We start from the raw sequence: 20,168 nt of genomic DNA on the forward strand, positions 1-20,168 counted from the left end.
TTCAGAGGCCCCCTGTGGTAGGCTACTGTCCTGTTTTCTGTTTTCTCCTTCTTCTGATGTCCATCCTGTTTTTCTGAATGAGGATTGAGCAACTTCTCTAGAGTCCTCCTTCTTGCTTAGCTTTTTTAGGTGTATTTAGTTTTTGTTTGTTTGTTTTAATAAAACCATAGAAGAAAACTTTCCTAACCTATTGGAGAGCATGCCCATCAAGGTAAAAGAAGCATAAAGAACAGCAAGAGGACAAATTCCCCTTGTCACATAATAATTAAAACAATAAAGCAATAGAAAAATAAAGAATAGTAAAAGCTTCAAGGGTAAAACTCAAATAACATAGAAAGGCAGATCTATTAAAATAACACCTGTTTTCTCAACGGAAACTATAAAATACAGAAGGGCTTGTCTAGATGTTCTATAGACAGTAAGAGACCACACATGCCAACCCAGACTACTACATGCAGGAAAACTTCAATCATAGATAGAGAAAATAAGGCATTCAAGGATAAAATCAAACTTCAGCAATATCCAGCCATACAAAGGAAAATTCTAACCTAAATAATTTAACTATACCCAAGAAAACAAGAGAAATAAATAATATCAAGCCAGAAAATGAACATGCCCACTATGGTGGGTCATGATGAAGGTAGTTCTAAGAGAAAAGTTCTTAGCACTTATTGCAGTCATAAGAAAGTTGGAGAAATAAAGTAGTGGTAACTTAACAGCACACCTGAATTCTACAGCAAAATACCTCTAGAATAGTTGGGGATATCACCATCCCTGGTTTCAAGATGTTCTGCAGATTTATAGTGATTTAAAAACAAACAAACAAACATGCTATTGGTACGAAAACAGATAAATTGATCAATCAATTTGAATTGACAATCAAGACATAAACCTACACACCTATGGACACCTGATTTCTGATAAAGAAAAGGACACCATTACCAAAGCGCTAAGGTAAAAAAATAATAAATATGGCCCCATGAAACAGAGTCTCTGAATGTCAAGGAAACTGTAATTCATAGAAAGTAGCAGCCTAACAGATGGGAAAATATTTTTACTAACTACACATCCAATAGAGGGTTAATATTGAAAACTGAAGCGAATATATACCAAGAAAACAAATAGCCCAGTTAAAATGGGGTACAGCTCTAAACAGAGATATCTAAAAGGAGGAAACTCAAATGGTTCTGTAACTCTTAACAAAATGTTTAATTCTGGCTTTCAAGGAAATGCAAATAAATTCTACTTTGAAATTTTATCTTATTTCTATCAGAACAGATAAGGTCAATAAAAGGAATGACAGTTCATGCTGCTTAGATAAGAAAAAACTCATCATTGTTGGTGAGAGTGTGAACTTATACAGCGATTCTAGAAGTCAGTATGGAAAGAAAAGGGGGAAATATGTGGAGAGCCAGCTGAAACTCAAGGTCATTTGAGGGCTAGTATGTACACCTAACAGAGTAAAGTCCTTCAAAAATATATGAATTGCAAAATACTGTAAGAAACAAAGCTCCAGCTGATCATCAATTATCAGCAAATAAAGTTTCCATCACTAAGTTGTATTACATTTAACTGAGTCATTGACCAAAGGGGTTCCATGGGAATCCCAAACTACCTGGGGTATGACCAAGACAAAAGGTTGCTCTCCACACACTGAGAGCAAGGGCCCATAACTGAAGACAACACCAACAGAAATGATTGAGTATTGAGAAGCTGAGCTGGTGCATAAAGAGAGCCTCAAGCCCTACATCATTTGTCACAGGAGGTTTTACCACATGACACCAATGGTGAAATATAAACATCAAATGCTGCCACAAAACCTTTGATCTACAATGGTGTCCTGCCTCCAGGATATTCTAGTGCAATGGTGGCACAAAGCTCATGGGAGTATAGAACCAGTATCTGATTTGACTGAAGGCCTATTTGACACAATGGAACCCATACCCTAGACTTTTTTGGGTGACCAAAACTGCAACACAAGATAGCTAAGGACCTAGGGTATAACCAAATACAGCTGTTTGGAAAGAAAAGAAAGAAAGAAAGAAAAGAAAGAAAGAAAGAAAGGAAGGAAGGAAGGAAGGAAGGAAGGAAGGAGAGAGAGAGAGAGAGAAAGAAAGAAAGAAAGAAAGAAAGAAAGAAAGAAAGAAAGAAAAAGTAGCAATGAAATTATTCTTAGAGATATTCAGCTATACTCAAGGAGCAGTACCTTGATCTTCCATCATCAGAGAAACTTTCTCCTCCAGCAGACAGGAACAATGAAAGGAGCCCACATTTATTCCATCTGCAGAGTGAGAGACAGTGAAACATCCAGCCTTAATGGAATATCTCTGTCAAATCCAGCCCCTCAGGTCTCAGGAAAGCCTGTGGATGAGGAGAAAGAACGAGTAGATGAGACAGAGAGGATGGAGGACACAGAGCAAACAAGCCCCTCTACTGCAGCAACTGGATGATACACTTATGAACACACAGAGACTGAGGCAGCTTGCAAAGTGCCTGCATGGGTTTGCACAAGATAGGGATGCCTAGATCTGAAAGGAGCACATGCCCCGATTCCTAACCCAGAACCTACCTTCAAGTTATAACCACGTTCAAATCAAAGTTTTGTTTTCTTCAAGGGAGTTTACCTGGAGAAACAAACTACTATTAAAGATAAACTGCATGCCTAGCAGTAGATAGCAAACAGAAAATGAAAGCAAATGCATCTTTGGAAATTCCCTGGCTCAATAAATAATGTCTGAGCTTTTAAGTTCTTCTTTGAAATTAGCTTATTTATTATATAAAATATAGAAAATAAATTATATATCTTAGATTGCATTTCTTTTTTTCTTTTTTATTATCATTTATTACAGTTTATTCAATTTGTGTCCTGTCTCTGGCCCCCTCCCTCTTTTCCTTCCAATTCTGCCCTCCTTCCCTCTTCTCTCCCTATGCCCCTCCTCTAGTCCACTGATAGGGCAGGTCCTCCTCACTTTCTATTGACCCTACCCTTTCAGGACTCATCAGGACTGGTTGCACTGTCTTTCTCTGTTGCCTGGCAAGGCTGCTCTCCCCTTCTCCTCACTGCCAGGGGCAGATGATCAGAGAGCCTGCCACTAAATTCATGCCTGAGACAGCCCCTACTCCCCTTACTAGGAACCCAACTTGGATACTGAGTCTATGGGCTACATCTGATCAGGGGTTTTAGGTCCTCTCCATGCATGGTCCTTGGTTGGGGTATCAGTCTCTGCAGGGCTCCAGGGCTCAGGTGTTTTGTTGTTGTTATTTTGTTTTCATGTTTGTTTGTTTGTTATGTTTTTTTTTCTGTATTTTGTTTGTTTTTTCTCTTTTGGTCTCCTTTTGGAGCTCCTGTCCCCTCCAGGTCTTTCTATCTCCCCCTTCTTTCATAAAATTCCATACCCTCTGTCCAAGGTTTGACTATGAGTTTCAGCCTCTGCATTTCTAAAAACAGATGAAACTAAAATCTAATATTTAGTAGCATATGTAAATACAATTTTTATCCGAATCAGTCAGTTTTAGAGACTATTGTGGGCTAAGCTATCAGGGAAGTAATCATTAAGAAGGAAAATATTGCAACTTTTCTGCACCTTTAAGATTCAATATTTCATACAAGTCTTTGACTTCCTTGGTTAGGGTTACTCCGAGGTACCTTATGTCATTTCTGGCTCGGACACCACCACTGCTAGTTCTAGAACTGATGCAAGATGTTCCAACGAGGGGGTTAAAGCTTCTCATAATATTTCCTATAAGCCCACACCTGTTTGTTTACATCCCCTATTTTTATTCATTATTAGCCAGATAAAGCCAAGTAATTGTGGTGATGATACTTGCTTTTTTGCCCAATGCTGGAATGCTAGTGAATTTAGGTATGCCCTGGTTACTTGCATGCCTCGCTGGGTGCCTGTGCCCGTTGATGCCCCTCACGCTATGACTCTCTTCAGACAGAAAAGGGATCTTGGAACTACAGCCACCACTGTTACTGCCATCTCATTGGCAGCTGTTGGAGCTACCACCATGGCATTAGCCATGAGTCATACTGTGCAGACTGCTCAGACCCTGAATAATCTTTTAGCCAATGTAGCTCATGCCTTAGATGTACAAAAAGGAATTAATGCTCAACTAAAAGGAGGCTTGATGGTGTTCAATCAGAGGATTGACCTCGTGCAGGAGCAAATTGATTCCCTATGGCAAATGACTCAACCGGGCTGTCAATGAAAGTATGCTGGACTTTGTGTCACTAGCATACAGTATGAGAATTTTTCCTGTGCTGCAAATCTGTCTAAACAATTGTCGAGCTATATTTTAGGTAATTGGACTGGAGAATTCGTTACTACGATGGCGCAGCTGAGAGTGGCCATTTTCACAGTAAGTTCTACCAGAGTGGACACAGGACTAGCCACAGGACTATCACCATGGATTGCTGCAGCCATGAATCATCTGAAGGAATGGGCGGGCATGGGAGCATTAGCAGGCCTTCTGGTGTTGGTCTCCTTGGTTTGCCTGTGGTGTATATGCAAGATTAGAGTCTCACAACAGCATAATGCAGCCATGATCATTCAGGCCTTTACAGCCATTGAAGCAGGACAGTCTCGTCAAGCATGGTTGGATACCATAAAAAGCTAAAATGTTAAGCTCAGGATGCGAGGCTAAGCACTGCACTCAGGGTCAGCTGCTTTCGACCCAGAGAAGAGCAAGTCTGATTGCATGCGGGTTGATGCCCCAGGTCCTGCCTCTGAGAAAATGCTCTTTGGGTGGATGACACCTAAATGAACATCGGTACAAAGTCCCAATTTATTTCTAATATCAGAGATCAGACCTCTACTCTTGCCTGATGCATCTAAAACAAAAAGGGGGAACTGTAGAGAGCTGCGGAATGCTATGCCTTAAAGATGGAGCTGGTTTCCGCCTTCCACCTTCCCAGTGGTGAGTGCTCTCTGTCACAAACAACTCCACATTTGGCTAAGACTGAGGATCTGGCTTGCTTCCATGTATGTGGACCTATCTGCATTGTCCACGTGGCACGCCTGGGTTGGCTACCCAGAGGCTATTTAAGCTGTGGGCTGACTTACCAAAGGGTCAGATGATTGTTCAAGGTTCCTGAATAAACTGAATTGAAAAAAAAAAAGATTCAATATTTCAAATTCAATTTTCCATTGGTCTGACTTAGTATAAGGGAACCTCCAATCATACCTGACAATTGTGTTGTTGAACACATTTTGAAATTAATGTCGGCTCTCTATCCCATTTTTCATCCTTACTGAAGTCTATCTTTTGAATAATTTCTTCCTAAAAGAAAAAAAAAATATTGGATGCAAAAGCCTCTATATCTCAGAGTGTGTGAAACTCAAGTTCATGACTATCAGGAATTATGGAACTTGTTTTTGACAAGTTCCTGAAAGAATAGAAATAGTGCCCTGCTTTGGTTAGAAAGACTTTATGATCCTGTTTTCTATTTTTCCCAGGCTTAATTACTGATGAGCCTTATCATGTTCATCATGGAGATACCTTATATTTATTTTGATCATTTCTGTCTAGATTATATGCCAGTTCTCTCCTCAGTACTTCAGTCATCAACATTTTAATATTTCATAAGCAATACTAATTTTAAGTTATCCTGTTTAAGAGAGGTCTGAAAGAAAAGTCACTTGACAGAAATGTTCAAAACACATCTTAAGAATGTGACAGTTTTCTGTGGTAGACTCCTGTCATACATCCAATGCACATCCCATTTGTCTTTCTAAGTGAGGATTGATCATCTTACCCCATGTCCTCTCAATTGATTATCTTTTTTAGGTGTATAGATTTCATTATGTTTATCATAGCTTGTAGGTCTATATAAGCGAGTATATACCATGTTTCTCTTTCTCCTTCTGGGATACTTCACTCAGAATGATCTTTTCTAGATCCCACCATTTGCCTGCAAATTTCATGATTTCCTCCTTTTTGATTGCTGAGTAGTATTCCATTGTGTAAAAATACCACAATTTCTGTATCCATTCCTCCCTTGATGGACATCTGGGATGTTTCCAGGTTCTTGCAATTACAAACAAAGCTGCTACAAACATGGAAGATTCTACCTAGCAGTGTTTCAAAACAGATACTAATACTCATAGCCAAACCTTTGGTAGAAGGGAAGTTAGTATGACGTGGAAAGGATAGGAGCTCCACAAAGACCAAATATGTCTGGGAACAGGGGTCTTTTCTGAGACTGACACTCCACCAAGGACCATGTATGGATATAACCTAGAAACTTTCCTCGGATGAAGCCCGTGGTAGCTCAGTAACCAATTGGTTTCCCATAGTAAGGGGAACAGGGACTATTTCTGACAGGAACTCAATGCCAGACTTTTGGCCTCCCCACCCCCCAAGGGAGGAGCAGTCCTGCTAGGCCACAGAGGAGGACTTTGCAGCCAGTCCTGAAGATACCTGATAAAACAGGGTCGGAAGAAAGGGGAGGAGGTCCTCCCCAATCAGTGGACTTGGAAAGGGGCAGGAAGGAAATGAGGGAGGGAGGATTGGGAGGGAATAAGGGAGTGGGACACAGCCAGGATACAAAGTTAATAAAATGTAACTAATAATAAAAAAATTAAATTAAAAAAAAAGAATGTGAGAGTTTGTATGTCAAGAGATAATAACTGCTTCAGTGTAGATAAAATTATATATATATATATATATATATGCACACACACACACACTATATATATATATATATATATATAAAATGAGCTGCTGTCTACTAGAGATCAATGCTGTTGTGACTGGACATAGCTATATTACCTGAACAGTTCCGCTAGACATAGAACCATGGCTGGTAGAATATTTGGGAAGGTAGTTAAATGTCGGTTTCTTTCATGGAAGCCTTGAGTAGGGGAAGGAGAGTTTTATATTTTACAGCTATCAAATAAGACCTTGATTTGAAAGCCAGAGTATTAATTACAGTATTGTGTAAAGACACTGTTGTTAATATTGTAACACAAACAATGCTGAAAACAGGCACAGTAGTTGACCATAATCAGGAAAACCAGAACCCTATTGAAAAAATAGCAAGTGTCAGTGACCAAGGATAGTAAACTTGGCAGGATTTGTTATTTTTGTTTAATTCACTAGCTATTTTTAGGATGATAATATAACACCAATGTTACCTCATGCCATGTCCGAGGGTAAATGTCTTGAAAGTTCACGTTTTACCTCTTCTCCTTGCTTCCAGATCAGTTCATCAGATAAGAAGTCAGTTTGAACAAAGAGAAATTGAGTGGCTTTGCCACCACTGACATTTCAGAACACTGCTAAACATTTACTAGAAAAAATTATACAGAAGTGAGTATCCTAGAACAGGAGAGATGCAAGTGAACGTTAGGGCTGGGAAGAGTGAATTTGTATGGAAAAACCTATGATTCAGGATTTAACTTCCTGGACAGGATGCTGGGAATAGACTTTTGAATTGTGCAGATATAAAGGTTTATAAGAAATGCATGGGTGACAAACTGGTCAGCAGCTTGGCTATTTGAACCTTGCAGAAGGCATCCTTAAGAAGAGACCCCTGTTGATCATGTTTCACAGAAAGACCTCACAAGAAGAATGAGGAATGAATTAAAGGCACACTGCTGTGGGCAGGGTCACTGCACATGCACACTGCAGCCTATTTAGGCTGAGCAAGATTTGCTGTGAAAATGTGGTCATTAGTGGAAAAATGAATAATAACACTTGAGAGAAACAGAGATCAGGAAGTAACATGTCAGGGTCAAGTTAGGTAGTTTTAATGTGCACAAGAAGATGAGACTGGAAACTTGAGGCCTGACTACCAGGCACTCATAGCAATTCCTCGTAGATGTGGTTTTGTGGCTGTACTGGAAACCAGGGGCTTATGTTTGTTAATCAAGTGGAAGACTAGGCTATAGATAAAATTTAGTAGCAAATACTTCCTCAAATATATGAGGTCTCAGGTTTCACCCCATCCTCAGCATCCAGGATGACACGGAATAGAACCTGAGAGGTCATATACTCTAAGTTGGTACTCAGATAGCAAAATAAAATTATGGAGCCTTTATTCTGTTGATGACAAACACCCTTTGAGTTAATCAATTTATATTCAAATCATTATTTGAAAGAGACCAAAAGGTCCTGGTTTTCACATGACAATTTTAATATATATATATATGCAAATAATCTCAGGAGTTTCCAATAGTGAGTGTATGTCAGAGTCGTCATTGAATTCCAAGTTAAACCTCTATATTGCATTCACTTATACTTGCAAATCTGTCATATGAAAAACTAAACCGAACATAAGAAATACTGCCCTTTTGCCATTAAGAACAGCAATCCTGTCTGTTCAAATCAGCGAGTCAGAAAGAAAATCTCTGTGGTGAGTGCAGTTTGGTAACGAGTACATGCCACTGAAGTCACCTCCACTGATTTCCACGGACTGCATTCCTGAATTTCGTGGACTGAATTCTTTTCATTCTTCATATCACTTTAACCATAATTTTAATCAATTTTCTCACTCTGAAAATTGAGAAAGAAAAAAAAAATTGGCTCATAGGGGTATTGTGAGACTGTATGCCACGATGTATTGTAGTAAAATTAGCTATTTATGAACCGGATTGCCACAGTTACATGATGTTGTGAATATTCCTATCATCCAACGTTTTGAATCAGTAGTGTAATGATATTTTATGTTGATAATGAAGCTCCCAAAATGTGTTCTGAATCATCAAAGAAAGATGAGATTAGGTTCAGAATAGCTTTAGTTCCAAGTGACTCATCTGTCTCATTAATCTACTAAATTAAGCCTCAAAGTCCTTTAGAGCATTTCTTCAGAGAAATACTCTGCAGAGTTCCTCTTAGGTAGTGCTGGAATGGCCCTGTTTCTTCCCCGACCTGGCATTTGGTGTATTACACTTGCAGACAGACCTTCACTTTCAGTAGTTTCTGCAGTCTGCGTTGTAAGCAGTGACACAGGTGCAGCAACTCTTTGTTCAAAGTAATTTGAATATACATGTAATTTGCAAAGCTTCAAGAGGCAAATACCTTCAGTCTCAAAAATGAGATCACTATGCTCATACTTCTCAAACTTATTTTGATTACAATTCTATTGTTTCCAGTGGCAAAGATACGGATTCTTATTTTTGTCATATTCTGTCTTTCCAACTAGATAAGTGATAAAAATGATTTCTTGATCTTTAAGAAGCTAAAATACAGGCATATCACTGTCTTTTCTTGCATGGTCTTAAGATACTGAGTCTATAATATCCACAACATCTTAATTTGAGTTCTTAAGGTCAGACGTTTTGATTTTAGGTTTATCTATTTTTCTATTTTTTAAAGTTTATTTATTTTTTGAGTGAATGGTGAAGAAACTTTTAAATGGTGAGAAATCATTCATGAAGCTGTTTTTAAAAATCATTTAATAAAGTGTCTGAGAAATACATTGCATGCATTATTAGCAATATACAGATGTAGCCCATGGCAGCTCAGTATCCAACTATGTACCCTAGTAAGGGGAACAGGGAATGACATGAACTTGGTGGCTTGCTCTTTGAACTTCCAACCCCCTGCCATGGGAGGAGCAGCCTTGCTAGGCCACATAGAAGGACATTGCAGCCAGTCCTGAGGAGACCTGATAAGCTAGGGTCAGATGAAAGGGGAAGAGAACCTCCCTCATCAGTGGACTTAGTGGGGGCAGGGAGGAGATGAGGGAGAGAGGGTGGCATTGGGAGGGAAGGAGGGAGGGAGCTACAGCTGCGATACAAAGTAAATAAACTGTAATTAATATAAAAAATAAAATGTAATTAATAAAATAAAACAGCAAAGAATCAAAAGAGAAATATAAATTATGTAAGTAAGCAGTTCTTAACATTTTTCACTGAAAGACTGAAATTGCTATTTCCTCTTTCTGTTTTCTTCTTCATATGAATTTCATATTTTATAGCAACATTTTTTTTAAAATGATGTATGTGTTTAGATGTGTGAGAGGTGGCCTATGTGTGGTAAAGCCCCTAGAATGTAGGAAAGCAAACTTTCCTTTTGGTTCTCATCTTACACATCTTCTTTGTGACAAATTCTCTTTACTTGCTGCTGCATTTCCCAGTTCATCTGAAATTGGACCTTCTGTAGACTCTCCCTCACCTACTTCTCACTGAGTTGAAGGAACAGAAGCACATTACTGTGTATAACTTAAAGTGGGCATGGAAGATTTGCACTCAGGACCTCACATTTGCTTGGTAAACATTTTATCCACTGAGACATGTTCCAAGTTCTTGAATTTTATAAATTATTTTTTTGTCAATAACTTTGCCTGAGGAAGCCTTCATGACATTCCAAAGAAAGCCACAACTGACATTGAAACATTTAAATTTGTATAAACAATATTTTGTTTCTTTATGGCATTTACAAACAAAGATTGTTTTGATTTCTGTTGTTGATATAAACATGTTTTTGTTTTAATCCCACATATGGGACACAGGACTGATTCAGATAGTCTAAAACAGGAAACTATTTGCCTTGTGAGGGCTATGGAAGGATCTCTTTGCCAGCTGCAGATAGCTTAAATCTGAGGACTCTGGAGAAAGAATAAATGACAGAGCCCCAAGAGTAAGGAGGAGCTCCAATAAAGAAGAAGGCTGCTGCTGCTTCCTGCCTTCAGCTCCTGTTGCTGTTGTATTAAGACAAGAAGTTAGACATTTCCTGAAACAAGAAGTGAACTCACTGTAAGGAACCTGACAGCCATAAACAGCAGGAAGCAGCTAAGAGAACTGCTTCCCATCTCTTCTCCCACTAACCCTTTCTCTCTACAACCTGGTGTTGGGGTGTTTCAAGAGATTGGGGTGGATTAGGGAGAAAGAGACATAAAAATACAAAACAAAAGAATTTTTAAAAAGTACGCCAACAGATTTCCTTGACCTCCTTTTCTTCTCTATATCCCCGGTCATCTTGTTTTAACCTTCCACATACTCACAATAACCCAATAACCTCTTTTCTACCATATGTTCTCTTTTTTCCCCTTTTCCTAAACACAATTTTCCTCATTTACTAATGTCCTTTAAATTTTATAATCTAAGTGATTGTTAGTGAAAATTACTGTATCAGTAAAGAAAATGCAAATTCGACAGGAGCCCCAAAAGGAGACCAACAGATCCAAAAAAACTGAGTCCTGGGGGTGCTGCAGAGACTGATACCCTAACCAAGGTCAGCGCATGGAGAGGACCTAAAATCCCTCCTCAGATGTAGCCCATAGACTCAGTCTCCAAGTGGATTCCCTAATAAGGGGAACAGGGACTGTCTCTGACATGAACTCAGTGGCAGGCTCTCTGATCATCTCTCCCTGGGGGTGCAGCATTGCCAGGCCACAGAGAAACACAATACTGCCAGTAGTGATTAGTCCTGTTAGGCTAGGGTCAGATGGAAGGGGAGGAGGACCTCCTCTATCAGTGGAGTAGGGGAGGGGCATAGGTGAAAAGGAGGGAGGGAGCATGGGATTGGGAGGACAAGATGATGGTGGGTGCTACAGCTAGGATACAAATTGAATACATTTTAATAAATGACAATAATAAAAAAGTTAAAAAAGAAAATACAAGTTCATAAAAATACAAATTAAATATTCATTATCATCTTGATATGTTTATGATACTACTTTAATATCAAAACTCACAAGGATTATTTTCTTCAGCTAAAATTCTGGACTCTCATTCATTCAGCAAATAGTAATTTATTAACCTTAACCCTGGAAGTTGTAACATTATAACATGATAAAAGTATACAATCAGGATCTGGGATCTACTTCACTGAAGAAAATATTAGATGTGAAGAGGAAGCAATGCAAAAGAATTAGTTTCAAAAGTACTATGATTTAGAGATAATTAGATAATTGGACTGAATCTTGAAGAATAGCAGCTTCAGAATGAGGAAGGGAAAGCCTGTAGAATTAACCTTCTTTTCAAAAGAAAGAGCAGAATTTAAAATTGCAAATTCATAGAAACTTTTTTTTTTTTAAGAAAACAGCACAGTTAAAGCAATCTGTTTGTTTCTCCTAACTCCTGCAGTTGTTTCTTAGGGAACTGCAGGCTCAGTAACTTGTGAATAAAGCTTGTGTGGCTTAAATTTTTAAGAACTTCATACAGTCATCATGGCACTAACCATTACACTAAGTCCACACAGGTCCAGCTGAGTCATCAATACTCAAGGGAGAAAGACAGGATATTTTGCTTGTTTTTCTTTATCCAGCTCTAATGAACATGAATGGCCAAGGAGAAGTACATAAGGTAGGAGTTCCCGGAAGGAACAAGAAACAAATAAACAAACAAATATTGTAATTAAGATGCAGTGTAAAAAATAAACAGCAAAAATATTTACTGTCTTGATTACTGTCTTGCAATGTTCAGACAAGATACTATACTGAAAAAAATATCTTGGGCACATGCTTACTAAGGGTTAGTTAAGGGGCTGAGCTATTTTTATAGAATGCTTGCTGTTCTTCCAGAAGACCCAACTTTATTTTCCGTAAGGCTAGCTGAACTACTTCATATAGCCACTAATTCCTTTCCCAGGGGAATCCAACACTGTCTTCTAGCTTCAGGAACTCACACATTCTCAGACACACACACACACACATGCATACACTTTAAAAATAAATATTATTTTAAGAATCAGTGGGTATTTCTCTTATCATGGAGGTATAAAGTCCCCTATATATGTGTGTGTGTATTTATGAGCTCTGTTAAATACACTGTGCCACCTTCCCATGCTTAGTCTTTGAATTTTTTTCATCTCCTTTTTGTATGATGTGCATTTCTTATTGATTACACAACGCACTCCTTTCCCTCAAATCTATGCTTAAATATCATTTCTTCAAAAACATATGGCTATTTATCCTTACCATGTGATCTATACACATTATGTGACTCGAAATCTTCTTAAATTATTGTCTTTTAATTACAAACACAAATGACACCTATTTACTTATATTTCTTTCTTTCGAATTTCTTTCTAACTAGACTGAAAACAGTATAGTTAAGGGCCCTTAACATCCACAGTTCTCCCTCTGATTTTTTTTTTCTTTTAATTTTTGACTAACACATGGTTTCTGAAATACTGTAAAGATTTGGAAATATATCTCAGATGTGATCATATCATCTGTGGTGCATTGCTGGATTAGGTTAAAGTCTGACTTCTCCAGGTAACCATTTCCTGAAACTTGGTCCTTGATGGTGGACTCCCTTTTCTAAGTGGGGTTCTAAAGGTCTCCCCTGAAACTTGGTGATCCTGAACCTTGGTGACCCCAGGTTTTGTAAGGAGCATTACATAGCCCTCAAGGCAAATTACAGGCTGGACTATATCCTGATTAGGAAACCAGCACAGCAAGCATCTGGAAATTCCTAGAAATGGCCCACCCGTCTAAGGATTTTAGTTTTCAGCAGTGACCTTCAATTGTACTTGGAGATTCCCCAACCTATAGGATAATTAATTACTGTGTTCTTTTGATAGGACCCTGCTACTTCCTGAAAAATGAGGCATTGTACCACTACATATAAATCAGCTATTCCTGACCCCCTGACTCTGGGGAATCACACACATTGACCCTCGAAATTCCTCCTGGTGCCCACGGTTTATAAATCCCTGATTTCAAGTAAACATGCTGCCTGCTTTTGTGCTTCGCAATATTTTAAGCCTTGGACCATGGCGGCCTGATAGTAGACACTATTCCCCGCTGGGCAGCATCTCATCAAACCTCTCCTCTGGCCTGCTGGGCCTGGACCTCCCCAGTCTTGGACCTCACCAAGCCTGTGTCTTGGTGGCCAGCCCACCAGGCACGGGCTTTTGTTTGCGCCTCTGCCTGACTCAGCACAGCAGCTTAACCAAGAGCTGTAACACTTTTTCGTATCATCATCGGCTTTGGAACTTCTGACTTTCCGTTGTCACCGTCAATCTCATTCTAGGTAAGCTAAACTGAAACAATCTGTAGAAAACTTTTTCTGTACCCTAGTATAGCTGTCGGCCTCACCCTACAGTGCTCCAGGTGTAACTGAGGTCTGGGACCTTTGATTCCATTCTCTGTCAGGACCTTTGATTCTGTTCTCTATCAGGAAGCAGAAACCCAGGCCTTTGCTGAATAAAGAAAGACCACCATCCAATCATGTATTGGTAATAACTGTATGCTTGGAGGTATGCTGTATTTTACAGGGAAGGACTAGGAAAATTTCTGTTGACCTATCAATAACTGGCTGTTTCTCATGATAAAATTATCTTAATTTATTGGCATTCAGATAGCATTGATTAGTACTCATGGTTATGAGAGCTATCTTCAGTCAACTTCTCTACAGCAGATAATTTTTAATTAAAACTTATTTTAATTTAAATTTATTTAATTAAAATTGATTTTTCTCCATTAACTTATTTATTCATTTTACATCCTGATTGTGGCCTTCTCCTCCTCTCCTCTGAGTTCTCCCCTCACACAATGTCCCTCCCCATTTGTCCTCTCCTCCTCAGAGAAAGAGGAGGTCCATCATAGATACCAACCCACCCTTGTCCATCAAGTCACTGTAGAACTGTACACATCTTTACCTACTAAGACCAGACATGGCAGTCCAGTTAGGGGAAAGGGATCCAAAGTTAGAGTCAGAGTGGACCCCATTCAGTCGCTGTGGGACCTACATGAAGACCAAACTGAACATCTGTTACATATGTGCAGGGGCTCTAAGACCAATCCATGTATGCTCTTTGGTGGTTCAGCCCTCTTAACCCCCCGTTTTTTTTAATTAATGGATTTATTTACTTTATCCCAGTAAGAAGTTCCCTTCCCTCTTTTGCTCCCACTGCGCCGCCCCCTTTTCTTTCTTCTCAGAAAAGGGAGGAAGAAAAAGAAAAAACAAATAAGCAGGATTTATAAGTCAATTGTTGTTGTGTGAGATACAGAAATGTCTATTCTTGGCAGACTGGGAGCACACAACAGACCAGAGTCATGATTCCATTACAGTCCAAATTGGTGAAAGAGGAACTTGTATTGGGGCTACCTATAGAATTACGGAAAGGCATTACTTCCAGAAGCAGAGTGGGCTCAAACAGAGCTGCAAATACACGGTGGCACTGCAGGACTCCACTGTCTTGGGGGTAGTTCTTGGCAGTGCTATTGCGTTTTCTCTTTCCTTAGCAGTGATTTACTGTACATGTAATCTTGGGAGAAGGCCTGTCATGAATCCTGAAAGTTCAGCTTCTTCAGACACGTGAAGTTTACTTACTTCATTAATCTCATGAGCCTTGTCCTTTCTGGCTGGATGGAATCTTTTTAAGCTGGAAGAGATTACTATAAACAGATGTTTCTTGCAGAAATGTCTCCCACAAAACTGTCAAGGAAGAGTGTATCCCAAAGAAAATGAAGCAAGGGTGTTACTGTCAGGAATGTCTCCTTCAGCCTGATAATTGGGAGCACTGTGGAATCTACACATCTTTCTGTTTGTCCAAACAGGGAGCAAAATAACAGAAATTTGTATTTCTGTAAATGAGTATCTGTCTGTTCTGAAAATATTTACCCACATAGAGAGCAAGAATAAGAATCCAGTCACAGACATTTAAGCAAAGGAAATGTAGGAAACTACACTTTGTTCCCTGGTGGGTATTAAAGAATTTGGATCCTGCAGGAATAGATAATCAAAATTATTAAAATTTTAAAACATCCATTCAGAACATTGACAGCACCCAGTATGCCTCTCCAGACATTGGTTTGAAGGGTCAGTGAATTTCATTATTTAGAAGGCGATATATAAAGTTACAGAGGCCATGGAGAAAACAGTATAACTCTCTCAGAGATTGCTAAATGCTCAAAAGTCAAAAGTATTCTTACAGAAACAAACCAGGGACTGCACAAGCATTTTTCCAGAGAAAAATACTGACTGATACACTGTCCATTTCACTATAATTCAAATATTTTTTCTGTTCCTCAAATAGAGGATTCCTCTAATTAATGATATATTTCAGTTATGTGCCCTGTTAAATTAACATCAAGACTGCATCCTTAACAGAAAGTTTGCCTTTGTAAATCCTGGAATTAACCCTGTGAATTAAAATACATGTTAGTAAAATAGATAATCTAGTTAATCATAAATACTCAGAAAGTAGAGCTTCTGTAAACCAGCTAAAGAAACTTTTATTTATTTACTTAAGCAGTCTACAAAGTGCCCAATTTGTTCAGTGAATTGTGGCTAATGGAAGATGCAGGAAAGGCTCAAATTACTATCTGCAAGCTTCATTTCTTCCTGCCTCCACTACCTGCTGAACAGAAGGAATGGAAAAGAACATTGCTCTGGAGATAGGCAAAGCAAGATGTGGAAAAATAATTAGAGGGTATGCAATTAAGGAAAAAATGTTAGAAAAATGACTAGTCACATGTTGTCTGTTATCAGTTGCCACCAAATTCTAAATAGAGGAATTCATTGACTAGATGATTTCCAACACTGATTCAGAGCACTAACCTTAGAATTTATTTATTTATTTATCTAAAACATTTATTTATTTATTTATAATTAAATTTTTATTTTTTTATTTTAGTTAGAGTTTATTAACATGTATCCCAGGTGTAGCCCCCTCTCTCCTTCCTTCCCAATCCTATTCTCCCTTCCTCATCTCCTCTCTGCCCCTCTCTAAGTCAACTGATAGGTGAGGTCCTCCTCTACTTCCATCTGACCCTAGCTTATCCAGTCTCATCAGGACTGGCTGCATTGTCCTCCTCTGTGGCCTGGCAAGGTTGCCTTCCCTCCCACAGGGGAAGGTGATCAAAGAGGCAGCCACTGATTTCATGTCAGGAAGAGTCCCTGTTCCCCTTATTAGGGAACCCACTTGGATACTGAGCTGCCATGGGTTACATCCGAGCAGAGGTTCTAGGTTATATCCAGGCATGGTCTTTAGATGTCCACCAATGGAGGAATGGATACAGAAATTGTGGTACTTTTACACAATGGAATACTACTCAGCAGTTAAAAACAAGGAAATCATGAAATCTGCAGGCAAATGATGGGATCTAGAATAGATCATCCTGAGTGATGTATCCCAGAAGCAGAAAGACACACAGACTATATCCTCACTTATAAGTGGGTACTAGACTTATAAGATAGGATAAACAGACTAAAATCTGTACACCTAAAGAAGATAAACAAGAAAGAAGACCCTCGGTAAGATGATCAATCATCACTTAGAAAGACAAATGGGATGGACATTGTAAATAGGAGAAAACAAGTAACAGGACAGGAGCCTGCCACAGAAAGCTTCTGAAAGACTCTTCCTAGCAGTGTATCAAAGCAGATGTTGAGACTCATAACCAAACCTTTGGCAGAGTGCAGGAAATGAAATGAAGGAAGCAGGAGTTAGTATGACCTGGAGAGGACAGGAGCTCCACAAGGACTAAACATATCTGGACACATAGGTCTTTTCTGAGACTGTTTCTCCATCCAAGAACTTTAGAATTTATTAAGTGGGGAATGTGCATGTTTTTCAGCATTAAGGCATGCTATCTAAGAATATCCAATTAATTTTGAACATGTTCTAAAACTAGTGATATTTTCTTTTGTATATTTTGAAATTTAATAAAATAAGTATGCTACTGAAATATAACAAAATGAATAGAAATCTAGATTGGCTTCATGCATGATAAAAATAAAATAGAACCAGGAAAAAATATAACTACTTCTGATTCAGCACCCATCAGCTAAATCTACCCCCAAACATCCTATAAACAGGAAGGTATAAAAAATGATAAGGGCTAAAACTCAACTCACAACTATTTATTCTTAACAATGCAGGGAAATTAAGTTTTTTTTTAAACACAACCTTTGTAGCTAGATGTTTTTCATGTGACAAAGTAGAGTGGTTTGGAATCAGTTATTTGTAAATTGCAATAATAGCCATTAAGTAAACTCCATAATGATAGAAAATCAAGAAAACTATTCAAAGACAGACATTTATTTAGAGTAGAAAAATATTATAAGAGTTACTGTATTTTTTTTCTGGAAGGTTTATCTAACTAGCTCCAGAGAGTTTTATGGTTTCAGATGAAAATAGTTGTCCAATTTTCTTGAAATGTTTACTATTTACCAGAGGAGGAAAGGAATTAGTGTTCTTGTAAAGTTTGACCAGAGAGCATACTAAAAAATTATATTAGTAATGAAAACTTTGTAAATTATGAAATATAAGCAGCTCCAAAATGCCTGCAATTGAAAAAAAGGGAAAGTTCACTGTTGTATTTATTTGTTTGTTTTCTTGATTTGAAATTATTTTTGGCTAAGATTAATTTTTCCTTCAGAGTTAGTTAGGTGTTGCATGTTCTGAAAGAAAAAAAATGAGATAGTAAACACTTCTACAGTTTGTTAGGTTGATATTAAATTTGTATTTTTTTTTATCTGTGGTTAAAGTTAGAGATGCAGTGTACTGAAAGACTCAAATTACATTAACTACTAATGGAGCAATAGTGGGATTGTTACATGTCATAAGGCAATCTTAGAGTAATATAAAAGGAAATCAAATGAGAAAAACTTTCTTTCTGTCCCTTCCTTCCTTCCTTCCTTCTTTCCTTCCTTCCTTCCTTCCTTCCTTCCTTCCTTCCTTCCTTCCCTTTTTTCCTTCTTTCCTCCTTTGTGAAAGTATCTCACAGTGTAGCTCTAGTTGTCTTGGAACTCACTATATAGACCAGGTTGGCTTCAAAGTTCTAGAGATCTGCCTGCCTTTTCCTTCCAAGTGCTTGGATTAAAGGTGGACAACAGTATGTTAAGCTGTGGGGAAAAAAAAAAAAAAAAGAAAAGAAAAACCTTGAAGATTACTATGACATGCCTGGAATCATGTGGTATGTATATTGTTTGGATTGTGTTGTTTTGGTTAAGTGTTGCTCTGTTAAAAAATAATGTCACTAAGATAAGAAGTTTTGACTATATTCTCACTGTATAAAATCATAAGTTTATAAAAAAGGATACAGCCTTGTCATGGCCGCCAAGCCTGGCAAAACAAAAAGAGTTAATTGCAGGTGAGCATTGCCTCAGGCTATTGTAATCATTATCATATCTTTCCATGATAATGCTTGAGTGTTAGAAGAAGAGGATATGAAATATATTCCCTGCATGTTCACCACTGTGAGTCTCTTTATCAATCACCATCTATTGCAAAGCATCTACTGTGATGAAGGTGAGGGGATGCAGTGATTTCTCTATATAAAGAGAACTTAGGGTCATTTTATTACTATGAACATTTTCAAGAATTTCCATCTACTTTATGACCTGGCTATCCATGAGATCAAGTACAAAGTTGAATGGCAAAACACAAAACTAAAGACATATATGGTTAGCCAGCCTCTACAAAACTCTAAGACTAACAACACTTACATTTTCAATAAGTTAAAGGATAAAACAAAACAAAACAAAACAAAACAAAACAAAACAAAACAAAACAAAAACCTGGTTATATCAGTACCTTGTAAGCAGTGTGTAATCATCTCCCTGGTCGGGAGAGGAAGACATACTCAGAGGATATGAATGCTCCTGTGGCACTACTTGCAATATACTCTTGTAATTTTCCAATCCCAATAGAAATCATCTGTCTTTGTCCAGTTTCTGCCATAATACCTATAAAAAGGCACTAGACAAATGGGCCAGTGACAATCTAATCAGATGTTTTCCCATTGCCATGGGAAGCTCCACATTCTTGTTTTCAGCAATGAATCTTTCATCTTTCTTTATGTTTTCTTTCTGTAATATAGCATCCTTTATAAACTCACCCATCAATGTCCAGGAATTTTCTTATTGAATTTCCTGGAAAGTAGGACTCAGTAGAGGTTTTGTGTGGTCATGAACATCTGGTTCCCTAAACACTGAATTATACACACCTTACATGAGAATCTCTTTTGTGCCCAAAGACCTCCATTTCCCCATCCTTTCATGTCACTGGAAGATCATATGTAGAAAGTCTTCCTGCACTTGATGAGTGAGAAGTACTGCCTTCAGAGTGTATGCAAAATTACAAAAACTAAACTCAACTCACAACTGCAGATCCAAGCAGATTTAAACAAATCATCAGAAACATTCCCAATGATACCTATTGAGCAAAAAAAATTATTGACTCTAATGGAATTGTCATTCTCTAAATTCAGAACTTTGGATTATATCTTTTGAAAGTAATCACTTCCATATATTTTGACATAA

The sequence above is a fragment of the Meriones unguiculatus genome, chromosome 9 (assembly GCF_030254825.1).
Source record: "Meriones unguiculatus strain TT.TT164.6M chromosome 9, Bangor_MerUng_6.1, whole genome shotgun sequence".
NCBI lineage: Eukaryota > Metazoa > Chordata > Mammalia > Rodentia > Muridae > Meriones > Meriones unguiculatus.